The following is a 14043-nucleotide window of genomic DNA, read 5'->3' as shown; positions in this document are numbered from 1 at the left end:
TCAACTAAATGTAGAGGCTTCTATGCAATTTCCCTGGAGAAAATTTGTAACAGGTCCTCAGAAATATGTAAGAATCTTTATTCTTAGAGCCAATTCTGCACATTAGTGCATTCTCAAAAGTTTTTCTGGCAAACAAAAATTAAATCTTAGGAGGGTCAGTTCTTTGCATTAAAAATGTTTACTTCCATATTTACCCATAGCTATAGTCAGAATAATCAAACTCAGATTAAGAGCCATTTTCTATATGAAGCCTTTCCTGATCCTCTCAGCAGTCAAAACTTCCCCCCCAAAAAATTTTCTTTTTCATATTTTTATATAATTTACATGTGCATACTATCTTCTCCAATAGAATGTAAGGTTCTTGAGGCCAATAACTTTCATTTTTATGTTTGCACTCTCAACACTAAGCATATAGTACCTTTTAATGCTACTATGCTCACTGACTGGTTGATTGAATCACGAAATGTAAGAGAAGAAAGAAAAGAAAATGTAAAAGGTTTTAAAGTCATTCACATTTCTATTCTTTGAAATACAATCTATTTTGAATAGATCAACATTATAGAGTATGTTAAAATATGCTAATGTGCAAACATTTGCTAAGATCTACATTGATGAGATTAAAATAGGTATGTTCTCATACTTTGCTTTCTAATGGTTTTTAATTTACATTTTATTTTAGTTACTACCTTTATCTCTAATGCATCAGTTTTATTAAAGATATTTAATTCTTTATGGTAATATTCTTTCCTGAACTGAAGTTTTATCATGTTTTTTTTTGTGTGTTTATGGATATTTCTCATCATCTGGTTTCTTTTCTTTTATTAAGACCATGAGATATAAGTCTTAAATTTGAGCAAGGGAGGCAGCTAACAACAAACTTTCCAAGGTATTGAGAAAAGTAGAGCTTTTGCTTTCATCCTATATATTTTCTACAAAAATTAGAATCAGATATTTCTTACCCACCCACTGCTATAGACAACCTATGTAGCTTCAAGCAAAACATGCATACAGAGTAAATGGACCTATAAAGATAAGGGTATCAGCTTTGCTCCATGTCTCCCCTGCTCTGTGCAAGTCCAGAATCCTAGACATATTGGAGATAAAGTGGACTTCAGAGTACCATGTGGCAAAATATTGTCCATCTGCAAAAGAAAGTGATACTTGTTTTGTTCTTCCTTGTCTACTAATGCGTAATGAATTCTTTATCATGTCTCCTTTAAAAAATAAGTATTCCTCAAATATGAAAGACATTTGTGAAAATGTAATAGAAAATTATTCTACTTCCCTAGGATTCTTTATGATAATGAATAGCAGTATTTTAATAACCTAGCTTTAACTTCTTTCTCTGCCACATTTACCTCTGTCATTCACAGGCAAAAGAAAAGTAACCACTAGGTGGCACAATAGGTAGTAGGCTGGGGTTGAAAGATATGTGTTTGAATACTGCCTCAGACCCCAGCCACATGCCCCAGGCAAGACATTTAACCTCTGTCAGCCTGAGTTTCCTCATCTGTAAAAAGAGGGGGTTGGATTCAATAGCTCGTGAGATCCATTTCAAGCCCTAAATCTATGATCCTACGAAACCACCATATTTTTTCTGACAAAGGATCTTAGTGGTAAGCTATTAGGAACCCGCTAGACTTGTTTAGGAGAATGTAGAAGCTACTTTCATGAAGATGGACTATATGGCATTCTAAATTCATCATTAGGAAGAAAAGGGTCCTGAGAGCAATCAAACACCTTAAAGGCCACAAATAGCTAAGTTAGATTGTATGTGCCTGACAAAATTTGTTCTTATTTCATTCTAACCTTCTATGATAACTAATGAAAAATATGCATATTGTAATTACCTTAGTTTGGGGAAGTTTGAGCCATTCCAAGTATGATATTCTCCTTGCACCTTTGTCTCAAAGAGAAGTAAAAGCACTATCTATTTCTAATAGTTCATGTGAGAACAAATGATTCTTTCAAAAGGAAATTGGTAATGATCTCTAGGGACTTTGAAGATGTGGACAGGAAAGTGAGAAATTTTTCCGGACAATCACTTCTCTTGTTCAATAGCCTCTCCAGTATGAGAAAAAACTTAGGTTATGAGTAGCAAAGAATTAGTTAAGAAGATAGGGTCAAAGAATAAGATTTGAACTTCTGGACCATGGCACAAGATGGAGGAACAATGAGCTTTTTGCCAGCATTGAAATATGTCTAATGAAGATTCTGGTGAATGCGTTTGCTATTCTGGACTAAATTTTGACTAGTAAGGATGAAGTGATTGATAAAGTGGAAATGATAACAACCTTGTAAAGTGGCCATGTTAGCTTAGTGTTAAATGATAGCTAATCAATAATTATTACTAAGAACCTATGTGCCAAGTATTGTGCTAGGCACTAGAGATATGAAGACAAAAAAAATGAAACAACCCCTTCTCTCAATTAACTTATATTCTTTTGGAGGGAGACATATAGATATGTAGATAAGCTATTGTTTAGTCATTTCAGTCCTGTCCAACTCTTCATTTGGCATTTTCTTGGCAGAGATACTGGAGTTTGCCATTTTGTTCTCCAACTCATTTTAGAGATGGGGAGACTGAGGCAAATAGGGTTAAGTGGCTTGCACAGGGTCACACAGCTAATAAGTATCTGAGGCCAGATTTAAACTCAGGAAAATGAGTCTCCTATATACAAAACATACAGAAAAGACCTCCTGTAGAAGGTTGTGTTTGAGCTGAGTATTAAATAAACTAGGTGTTTTAAGAGATGGCAGTGAAGAGGGTGTGGTGCCAGACATTGTATAATATGTCTAATGGGCTTCAGAAGAGTAGATTTCAAAGAATGCAGAGGTTAGGATCCCATGGTCTGAGACTCAAAAAGGAATTCAACATAGGGGCAATTGAAGGTTCTCAAGAACAAATTTCTAACAATGTAATTTCAGTTGATTCCAATAAGGAAGGAGACTATCAAAAGAGATGGTTGTGTCTGCATTGACAAACTTGGATTTTAGGCAGGCATATACAAGACATGTAAGCAAATGAAAGTAGCTAAAGATATGCAAAAGAATGGAAAGGTCCAGTATGGAAATCAGGTCAAATACTACATAGAATATTGGAAATAAATTATTAAAGCACACATTCTTCTATTTTTTAACAATTACTTAACCACAAAATTGAAAGTGCTACAGAATCTCAATTGCAATATTTCTATTGCATAGTTAGTTTGGCTTAATTTATCAAAGAATATCCTCTATAGGAGTTTTATTTGGATGTATAGGGAGGGGGTGGAGTATCAATTGTGTCAAAACAGAAGATCATTATTTTCTTTTAATGTCATAAAGGTTAAAGCCCAGTATGAGTTGAAGCTTTTGATAATTGCTAAAAGGAATTTTTAAGTCTTTTTGAAAGTTATTTTAGGGGGCAAGAAGATCAAGGAAGGAATAAGAACTATGATTGAGATATATGGGAAGAGAGAAAGAGAGAGAAGGAAGAGAGAAAAGGAAGGAAGGAAGGAAGGAAGGAAGGAAGGAAGGAAGGAGGAAGGAAGGAAGGAAGGAAGGAAGGAAGGAAGGAAGGAAGGAAGGAAGGAAGGAAGGAAGGAAAAGCTTACCTATTCCAATTTTGCTTCAGTCTTCTCTATCAAAAAGAATGACCTTCTATAATGGAGAGAACCACTATAATGATAGGAAAATGATTAGCAGGGTATTGAAACCCAAGATATTTAGACAAATTAGAATAATGAACTAAAAGATGAAATCTAATGGCAATAAATGTAACGTCCTCTCCTTGGATTAAAAAACTACTGTTCAAGTACAGGATTAGGAAGGTATGATTTGCCAATAGTGCATATGAAAAAAAAGACCTAAGTTATTGTGAGCAGTAAGTTCAACATGAATCCATGATATGATAGCATTAATAGAAGCATATTTCATCAATAGTATGGCAGATATTAGCCCCATTGTACTTGCTCAAATTATGTCTGGACTGATATAATTTAGAATGGATATTTAGAAGCTGGAACATGTTTAAGGGAAAGAAAGCATGATAGTGAAGGGACTCAAGATGATGCCATATCAGGTTTGGTTAAAGTAATGGTGTACGATTAGCCTGAGTAAGAGAACATTTAGTAGGAACATAATGGCTGTCTTCAAAAGGAACAAAGGATTACTTACAGTCATTCTGCTTGCCCCTATGGGGCAACATTAGGATCAGTGTATGGGAATTGTAGGGAAGAAGATTTAAATTCAACATAGAGAAAAACTTCCTAACAATTAGATCTGTCCAAAAATGGAATGAGTTACCTGGATAGACAATCACCTTAGTTTTTTGGAGGTCTTTAAGCAAAGATGGATAACAACTTATTAGGGATATATTAGGTGGGTTTTATACTTTGAGTAGGAGTTGGAGTAGGGAAGCTCTGCTATCTCTTTCAAATATGAGTTTTCATTAAATTTCTTATTTATCTTAAGACTTTTATTACGATTCTGTGAAAATGCCCTATTTAGCAAACATCGATTAACAAGTTTCAGTTCTCTTTCACTCTCTAAGGTTTCTCAAATGGAAAAGTATTGTGTTGTTTTGTTTTGGTTTTTAAAGAACTTGGGCTTTTCTTTATGAAGACTGGGTAGTGCCACAGGATTTCAGTCAATCCATTGAACTATCCTCTTTCGATAAAAATTCCTTGACTTCAAGAAGGACAAACCAGGAGCTTATGCTTCCTTACAGCAATACGTAAGGCTGGACTCAAATGCAAAAAAAGCCAGTTGTGCCCTTCTGGTGGTTTTTCCAGTCTCTTGTGTGATTAACCTTCTGGACTTTGCTTTATTCTCTGAACATATTTTTCTCTGAGTGACCTTTGAGTCTGAGTGATTTATAATTTAAGGCCTCTTGTCAAAATGCTTTTTTCAATATACCCCATGAGGTCTCTCAGAATGTAATTTCTCTAAATCCTTAAGAACTGTGTTTTTGCTGTAATCCTTGATTAGTCTTTATGCTCAGTGACTCAACTTCCTAGAAAATGAAGAGGCCGGAAAAAAAATGAACATTTTGGTGAAACATTCATGAAGGTTTGTTACTTGTTTAGAAGTTGTTTAGCATGTAGAAAAAATGATTTTATAACTCATTAAAATTAGAGACTATCACACTAATGATTGAATTTCAGTGATGTTGATGGCCTGAAATCCCCATGCTGTATAGTGCTTGGCATATAGTAGATACTTAATGAGTTCTTGTTGAATAATGTTGAATGATTTTAAATCAGAGATTCTGCCAGTATGCTTTTAGACCAGTTAAGTGAAGTACAACAGAGGACTGGCAAAAATCCAATTCTAAATCCTCTTTAGTTCCAGTTAACTAGAGAATGCTGTCAAAAATTCAAAGTAAGATGTTATTTGGTAGTCATTAGGATATTTTGGTTATATTGAATGGACTTTAAGATTCCATCAAGGGAAGCACTGCATTCTAGTTTATATCATCTGTAGTTGGAAGGGGTCTTAGCAACCATCTTATCCAACACTTCTCTTCTGTCAAAAAGGAAAAATAGGCTCTGAGAAGGGAAGTGACTTGCCCAGGATCATGATGGTGGCAGAACTAGGATTCAGACCCAAATCCTGACTCCAAATCCAGTATTGCTTTTGCATATTTTTTATCAGTTCACTTTGCCTCTCTTCATATGTTGTTGGCTAGTTTTTTTCCCCCTTTGTATCAATGTTCACATAGAAAAAAAAATGATGAGCAAACCTAACTGTATTCAGCCCAGTCTATTAGTTTAACTTTACATTTCATTCTGGATTAAAAAAGGAAAAAAGAGAATACCTGGTATGAAAAGTAGCACAAGTGAAGGGAACAAGAAGATCATCAACTTAAAGACAGTATGTATAGTAGAAAATCAGAGGACCCAGGTTCAAATTCTGACCCTACTGACTACCCTATGAGCTTGGGCAAGTCACTTCATAAAGATGAGCTTCAGTTACATCTATAACATGAAGGGGTGGCACTTTTGGATTCTAAATCCTGTGATTTTTTTTTTGACCTAGTATGTTAAGATTAGCTGTATAGCTATGTGGCAGTCACCTCATCCTTTGAGGCTTAGTTTCTGCACCTATAAAATAAAGATATTGGATTAGATCATCATTAAGGTTCCTTTCAAGTCTAGAGCCCAAAGCCTTACAAATATTTGGAGAAAAGGAATAGGAAATGTGTCCAAAGTAGACTCCAACCATATTCACGTGCTTTCAATCTGTCTCTTAGTCTGATAGACCTCTTAGCAAGATCTCTTAGACTTCCTTCTCTGACTTATAGGTACCTTAAATACAGGCATTCAGTTGTTAGGCATGCTTTGTTTGTTTAAATCACAGAGCCTTGGAAGCCATTATAAGAAAAAGAAGTTCCTAATTTCCTGTGATTCGATCAAAGTTTAAAAATATAAAAATATGTTCCTTGGCATGATGAAATTCCTGCTATTTATTGGTAGCTGATATCACTCAGCTGTGCAAAATAGAGTTGCATAAACATTACTTCCATTGGGGATTACAGACATTTTATTGAATCTTCCAAAAAGCATGATTATCTCGGAATACATTTTTTCACAAAGAATTGCCACAGACATATTTTCAATTGAGAGCATATGCCGTTTTATTTCAATTCTTGATGTTAGACATTCAGGGATTGTGTGAGATTTATCTACCATACTTATTCACCACACAGAATTTTGTTGTTTCAGTATAAAGAGAGCTTTCCAAGGATTTCTGTAGCTAAACCGTGCTGATGTTTTCTAGGGGTAATGTAATCCTAAATGTGTATTGAAATAAACTGCAGTTCACAGAAAAGATGAATTCCAAATAAAAATGTAGTGACACTAAAACCATATTGAATTTATAGATGTTATCCCAGTTAGAAAATCAGGATATATAAATTCAATCATTTCTTATCTCTTATAATGAAATGTCTAGTCTCTAGACTCTGAAGCAGATCTCTATTTTCTTGGCTTATGTATTTGGCATTGATAATGTTGATAATGAAAACACTGTTGAATTTCTATTCTGTGTATAATTAAATGTGAATTTTAATATTTTAAATCTTAAAGTATTTCCATTTTGCATTTCTAACTAGCAATCCTTTTATCTTGAAAAGAAAATAACTTGTTGTCTGGTAATAGAATTAATATTAACACAGATGCATTTTCATATTTATTTTGGTGGGTAAAGTTGGGGATGATGAAATTTTTAAATATACTTTTTAAAATGTCAGAGTTCCATCTAGTGGTTAAATTGTGTGTAATCCTATTTTATATCTAGGGATGTTGGTTCATCAAAAAAGCTTAATAAAATTTGTATATGACTACTCATAGGAATGGGCCTTAAAGGTCATCAGCATTCGACATCCTCAGTACAGAGATTAGGAAAAATTAAATCTAGAGCCATGAAGTGATTGGCTCAGGTGCACAAGTTAATATCATAACTTGTACCATCTTAGCCTCAATTTACCATTTTGACCTTTCCTCTCACCACCTCCAGCCAAATTGTGCTATTTTTCATTCCTTCTTTATGCATCTCACTTTTCCATTTAAGCCCATCTTTGCTCATACTATTCTCACTGTCTAGAATATTCACCTCATCTACCTAAGCTCCACCTATCTTATTCCCAAGCATCCTTCAAAGCTTCATCCTTCAAAGATCATATATTATCTCTTGTATTTGACGTTTTTTCATGTACATAGCCTGAACTAAATCTCTCCCTCCTCTTAACTCCCATAACACTTTATATTTCTCATCTTTCACATTTACATTCTACCTCATATCCTATGTCCCTATATGTGTTATCTCCCCTAATAGATTATGAATTCGAGGCAATGGCACATTGTAAATCACAAAGTGGGTGTTGTTATTCTGCCTTCATCACCCACTTCTTCCCTATAAATTTCATGATTGTGTTTTCTTCTTTGTCCCTTTAAAAGCACCTAGCAAAATGCCTTATAGAGTGTGGCATTTATGATAAATACTCCTTGAATGAATGACTAGAATGAGATTAACTCTGAACTTGACAGAAAAATAGTAAATAAGTTTTCCAGGTTTTTTTGAGGGGGGTGGGTTTTATTTTATTTTGTGTTCAAAAAAGTATAGCATGGCTCCTCTAAGTGATATCCACACATGTGAGGTGTGTGTATACATGTGTATTGTCCTTGTAGATTATGTATCTACATGAGTCTGTCTAGGTGTGGCTCACAGGGAAGTATGAATACATATCTCCAGAGTCTTCTCTACCCAGCCCTCCCCAACTGAAACTTAGTTTCCTGCCAGGAGAAGAAGCAGGAGGTAGACACCACCAGACTGGCCACTATACTCCCTCAGAGAGAGAGTACCATTCTACAGGAAATATTTTTTAGGTTCAAGCTACTCTCCTGATCACTGTCTCTTCATGGAGAAGGAATACTCCAAGTTATATATCCAAGGCTTGACTCCCTTCCCACCAACTGCCAGTTACATAAAGACCATACAAATTCATTAGCAAATAAACTGATTTATCCAAGCCAATAACAAAGAGAAATCATAGAAGTTATACAGATGATATTATAAGACAATACACAGAATGAATGAGCTCTCACACTTAGACTGAGAAATCTCAATTCAAACAAGAGAGAAAGTCTCACGTCTCACCCAAAGGGAAATTCCCCTAAAGTGTGTGATAAACTGGGAACTGGAACATGATCAAGTTGCTGGCTCCTCTACAAGTCAGCTTCTTCCCAGAGTGTTTTTCTCCCTTCAAAGAACTCTCCCTAAAGAGAATCTAGAACCATATATTTTCTCTCTACAGGCTGGAAACTAAAGGGACAATGATGTCTTCTCTCCCAAGTTCTTGCCAACTCCACCCCTCCCTGTATTAAGTATTCAGTCTCAGAAGAAAGGGAGAGTTAGAATGGGTAAACTATCTCACAAAAAAAAAAGCAGAAAAGAAAAGTCTCTTACAGTGGAGGGGAAACAGGGGAAGGTGAGAGGGAATGAGTGAATCTTATTCTCATAGGATTTGGCTTAAGGAGGGAATAACATACACATTCAATTGGGTATGGAAATCTCTTACCCTACAGGAAAATAGGGGGAGAAGCGGACAAGAGAGCAGGGGGATGATAGAGAGGAGGACAGATTGGGAAAGGGGGTAATCAGAAGGAAATACTTCTGAGGAGGGACAGGGTCAAAAGAAAGAATAGAATAAATGGGAGAGCAGGATAAGATTAAGGGAAATAGAGTTAGTTTTTCACATGTCTACTATGGACGTGTTTTGCATAACTGCACATGTACAACCTATATTGAGTTGCTTGCCTTTTCAATGAGGGTGGGTGGGGAGGGAGTAAGAGAGAAAATTTGAAACGTAAAGTTTTTAAAACATATGTTTAAAAAAAAATGTTTTCACATGCTATTGGGAAATAAAAAATACAGGAAATGGGGTACAGAAGTCTGTCCTGCCCTACAGGAAAATAGAAGGGGAAGGGGATAAGACAAGGGGGGAGAGATAGAAGAGAGGACAGACTAGGGGAAGGGATATTCAGAATGCATGCCATCTTGGGGTGGGGGAAGGGGTGAGATGGGGTGAAAATTTGGAACTCAAAAACTTGTGGAAGTGAATGTTGAAAACTAAAAATAAATAAATTCATATTAAGGAAAAAAATAAAAATTTTTTAAAAATTTAAAAAAAAGAAGATGCTGTGAGGTACAAAGGATTTTTGTGAAGTGATCTTATATTCCACAATTTTGTTGAGGTTGTTTTGTCCCAAGTAATTTTGGGGTCCCTTGGATTTTCAAAATAAACCATCATATCATGTAACAGAAAAAAAAAGTATTCAGTCTCCACCAATGAGGAAAGTCATATACAAATAGATTGAGCCCCAGGTTATATACATAATACCAAAATAACCAGTTAAATGTAAAAAGTATGACCAAATAAAATTGTTTCACTGAATTTAACAGTGTAGATGCAACCTAAGTCACTAATATTTTAATTTTCACAGAAATTCTATTGCATTTTGTGCTAAAGACCTATTTCATAAGATTATTGAGGAGAACAGTTACAAAGTTTTTTGAACGCAAAAAGCATCATATAAATATAACACATTGATGTTTATCAGAAACTGGGTCACAAAATGTTCTTCAGTGAATGGCACATTATATGATAATCTTTTTTAACCATTTTCATAAAATAATTGCTTTTTCAGACAGATTTTGTAATGATTAATGTTTTCATTATCATTAGGGTTACAAAGAGCATGTAATTACACCTGCATTTTTTTTCTGGATGCATTCCTTTTTAAAAAAAATTAACATCATCGTCATAAATATAATCAACACTACAGTATTCACTGTGGGAATTTGCTTGCTCTTAGACTAGAAACTGAAGTTTGATCTCCTTCCTTCCCTCTTTCAGAGTAAAGAGATTTGTGTAAATGTGGAATTAATACCCCAATGACATTCTCTCTGTTGCTAGGTTCTCTTGGGGCTAGAGTAGTGTGCAAATAAAGGTATTGTATTAGCACTAATTCATTAGTCCCCCAGAGTGAAAGAGCTCTGAACATAATTTTTATGGCCCCTTTAAACCTTAACACCATAAGAGCAGCATAAATACCATGAAGTTTATGTTACATGTTACCAAAGCTATTTTATTGAATTACAAATGTAATTCATGCTTAGGATTTTCTCTTCCCAATTCACCTCTTCTTCCTTGAAATCTAAGGTAAGCATGCTAACTTTCTGAAAGCTATCATTATCTGACCTGCCTTCCATACATTGGTGTGCCTACTAAGCTAACTTTGAGACTTCTACTTCACTATAGTAAACTCTTTCATAGCTTAATCCTCTCCACTTTCTAGCTACAGCTCAGGATAAGCTAATCACCTGAAATTTCACTATCATGCTGCAAAGTCAGCTTCCCAACTAACTCCCTCAGCCTCCTCTTCTCTCTGAGTGCAGGTTTAGAAAGTGGAGTGCTAAACTCCTCCCAGAGTTTTCCTTGATAGGGGGCTGGGACCTAGACTTTCTTGCTAACTCTCTACTTTCCATCTGTTTGGTTTCAACTCTACAGAATATGATGCCTCCATACTGAATATCTGCTGGTGGCCCCCACTCCCACTTTCCAGCTTCCTTTTATATGTTGTCTTGCCCATTACATTGTAAGCTCCTCAAGGGCAGAGACTCTCTTTCTTTTGGGGATTTGTATACCCAGAGCTAGCACAGTGCCTGGGGACCTAGTAGGTGCCTAATAAATCTTTATTGTGTTATTGTATTGTAGACCCATTATATCAGCAGTTAGCTACTAATCCATAATATCAAAGGCCCTTTCCCAAAATACCCAAACAATCCCAAAAAAGCCAAAAGGGGGAAGTGGGGTTCTAGGCATGGAAAGTAGCCTATATAGATATGTGGAGGTGTCAGAAATGCAGTGTGAGACTATGGGTCACATATTATTCTAGTTTAGCTGGAATATGTAAAGAGACATACTGTGAAATAGAGCTGAAAAGGTAGTTTGGAGCCAGCTGGTGGAGATCTCTGAAATGCAAGCCTGTATTTTGTCTTCCCACTAGGAATCACTGAAAGTTATTGAGCAAAAGTAGCATGGTTAGACCTGTACATTAGGAAAATTATTTTGTGATCTATGTGAAGAAGAGTAGAACGTAGAGAGTCCAATGGTAGGGAAACAAGTTAAGAGACTACTATAATAGTCTAAATGAAAGTTGATGGTGGTCTGAATTGTGGTGATAGGATATATGGAGAGGAAGGACTGGATGTAAACAATATTATGGTGACAGCATCCAGAGGACTTAGTAATTGATTGGATAAAGGTGGAGGAAAAGATAAAGTTATGTCTGAAATTTCAAATCTGTATTAGTGGAAAGATAGTGGTACCCTCAACAGCAATGAGGCAGTGGACATAAAAATAGGTTTGAGATGAGTTCTACTTTGCACACGCTAAGCTTGAGGGGCTGTCAGGGCCAGATCTCAAGAGACAAATTTGAGCTGGATATATGGATTCTGAAGTCATTTACATACTCAGATGTTCATATGGATCTATAATATCATTGATTCAGGAATTCAGTTCAGAAATAGCAATCTCCATCCATCCTTGCCAGTGCATCCTGTGGGACTCTTGTCCATGATCTCCCATATGCATGCCACATGAAATCCAGTCAATGTGCTAAAGGTCTCGTTGATTTGTCATTGCATGGATACTGGTGTTCGGCAGAGCTCCTCATTAGTTATAAGTTGTCAGTTTGTTCGAGTGTTATGTGATTACCTATTCCCTTCTGTGTCATATTCATTATTAGTTCTATAGAGGTATTTTTATCCCATCAATTACTGGTATATGGCAACACCGGTAGAATGTTGGTATTAAAAAGATAGAGCTGGAAGAAACAACATGAGGAGACAAGGAGAAGAGAAAAGACATCAGTGATGAAAGTGTGGATTGTTTCTACTGTGAATATTCCCTATGAAATACCTCTCTACCAGTGTGCCTGTTCTTCCCACTGACAGAATGTATATTTGTGGGAAAGAGCACTTTGGGTTTTGGGGGAGAATGTCTCGTAGCTACTGTTGTTATTATGCCATTTCAAGTAAATGCCTTTGTTTTAGAAAAAAAAGACAGGCCTTTGCTTTCATGGAAACATTGGGGTCAGTAAAGGAGTTTTGCAGTTTCCTAGATGACGTAGCCCACTCATCTTCTCCTCTTCCTCCTATTCATCTCTGGGTCCAACTTGTCCATGTTATCAAAGAAAAAATATTAATGCTGTACTTTGTGTTTTAGGCTCATCTGTCAGAAATAATTTTATTAAATTTAACATTAACCAGGTTTTTTTTTACCTTGAAAAAAGAGATGCCCAAGTTGGCATAGCTCCCCATGACTTCCAGCACAACTCTGAACAAAGATGATTTAAGGTAACATTTATCAGAGTCTTGAACTAGGAAAAGGTATGTTAAAATACAATTTGGAATTAATATTCCTTAATAGTTAAATAAACAACTCACTGAACTTTCTTCATGAACCACTCTCCTCAATCCCTACACAACTAAAGCAACCTTCTATCTTTGTTGGCTATCGATGTGCTTTCTGAATGGAGAAGAATGGGGCATGGTGCCAATCATTTCAGATTGGTGGAGAGGCAACAATATTTAACAAGACAAGAGTTATTCTTAGTTAAAAGGCTGGGTACCACCCTTAACACATTTCCCTAAGAAAAACCTTTTTGTCCTCAACTCATCACACACCTTTCCAATGGTCTTTTCCCAGAACTCTGGAAAGGGAAAATATTTCTTAATATTTTCAGTTTTACTAAAAAGGAGGATTTGAATATACTTCCACAACATATACTCTCTATACCAAATAGACATTGATGGACAAGCTTTGAAAGGTAGACAAGCTTTAAAACATCCAAATGCATGTTCAAATCCAGGCAGTAGGTATTCTTCATCTACTCAGTCTCTTCTGTATAAAACACAAGCCAGACTCCTTCCTTTGAGTGATTCCAGATCTCTTCCAAGAGACTCTATAGTATTTGAATATTGAGCCAATCTGTTCTGTGTCATCCACAAACAGGAGCATCTGGAGGACCTGACCAGGAGATTCCTCCTGGACCTAGACTCTCTGCTGGATCTTTTCCACAGTGACGAATATCTTTGGCAAGCATAAACCTCCTTGTTTTATGCCTTGCTTGATGTTTATTCTCAGAAGGTCACTGCACAGGGTCATTTTTTTGTTCTGTTTTCAAGGAATCTTGAATTAATTTGATACATAGATAGGAAAAAATTTATTGTAAAAGACAGGTAGGAGAATTTGGGATAGAGAGGGGTCACAGAACCAAGAAAGTAAAGAACAATTAACAGTGTCTGATGCTAGTGGAAGATCAAAGAAGGATGAGGACAATTAGATTATTGGTTTTGCAATTAAGAGCTCATTAGTCTATTTCTATGAGTGAAGGTTTAAGTGTTGGAACAGAATTGATATTAACAGAGCAGTAAGTGGTAGCCACACTGTATGGTAAAAGATAAGGAAACTGGGTAAGAAGAAGCTGAAGAAGT

The 14043-nt window shown here is 35.9% G+C and overlaps 1 protein-coding gene across 1 annotated transcript in view; it reads left to right on the top strand.

The window, feature by feature from the left end:
* Positions 1-14043, top strand: part of NWD2 (NACHT and WD repeat domain containing 2) — a 170520-nt gene that overhangs the window by 95766 nt on the left and 60711 nt on the right.

Source organism: Phascolarctos cinereus, unplaced genomic scaffold (genome assembly GCF_003287225.1).
Source record: "Phascolarctos cinereus isolate Bilbo 61053 unplaced genomic scaffold, phaCin_HiC Scaffold_9;HRSCAF=440, whole genome shotgun sequence".
Lineage (NCBI taxonomy): Eukaryota > Metazoa > Chordata > Mammalia > Diprotodontia > Phascolarctidae > Phascolarctos > Phascolarctos cinereus.
Note: the sequence above shows the minus strand (reverse complement) of the source record. Positions and strands in the feature narration are given on the sequence as shown.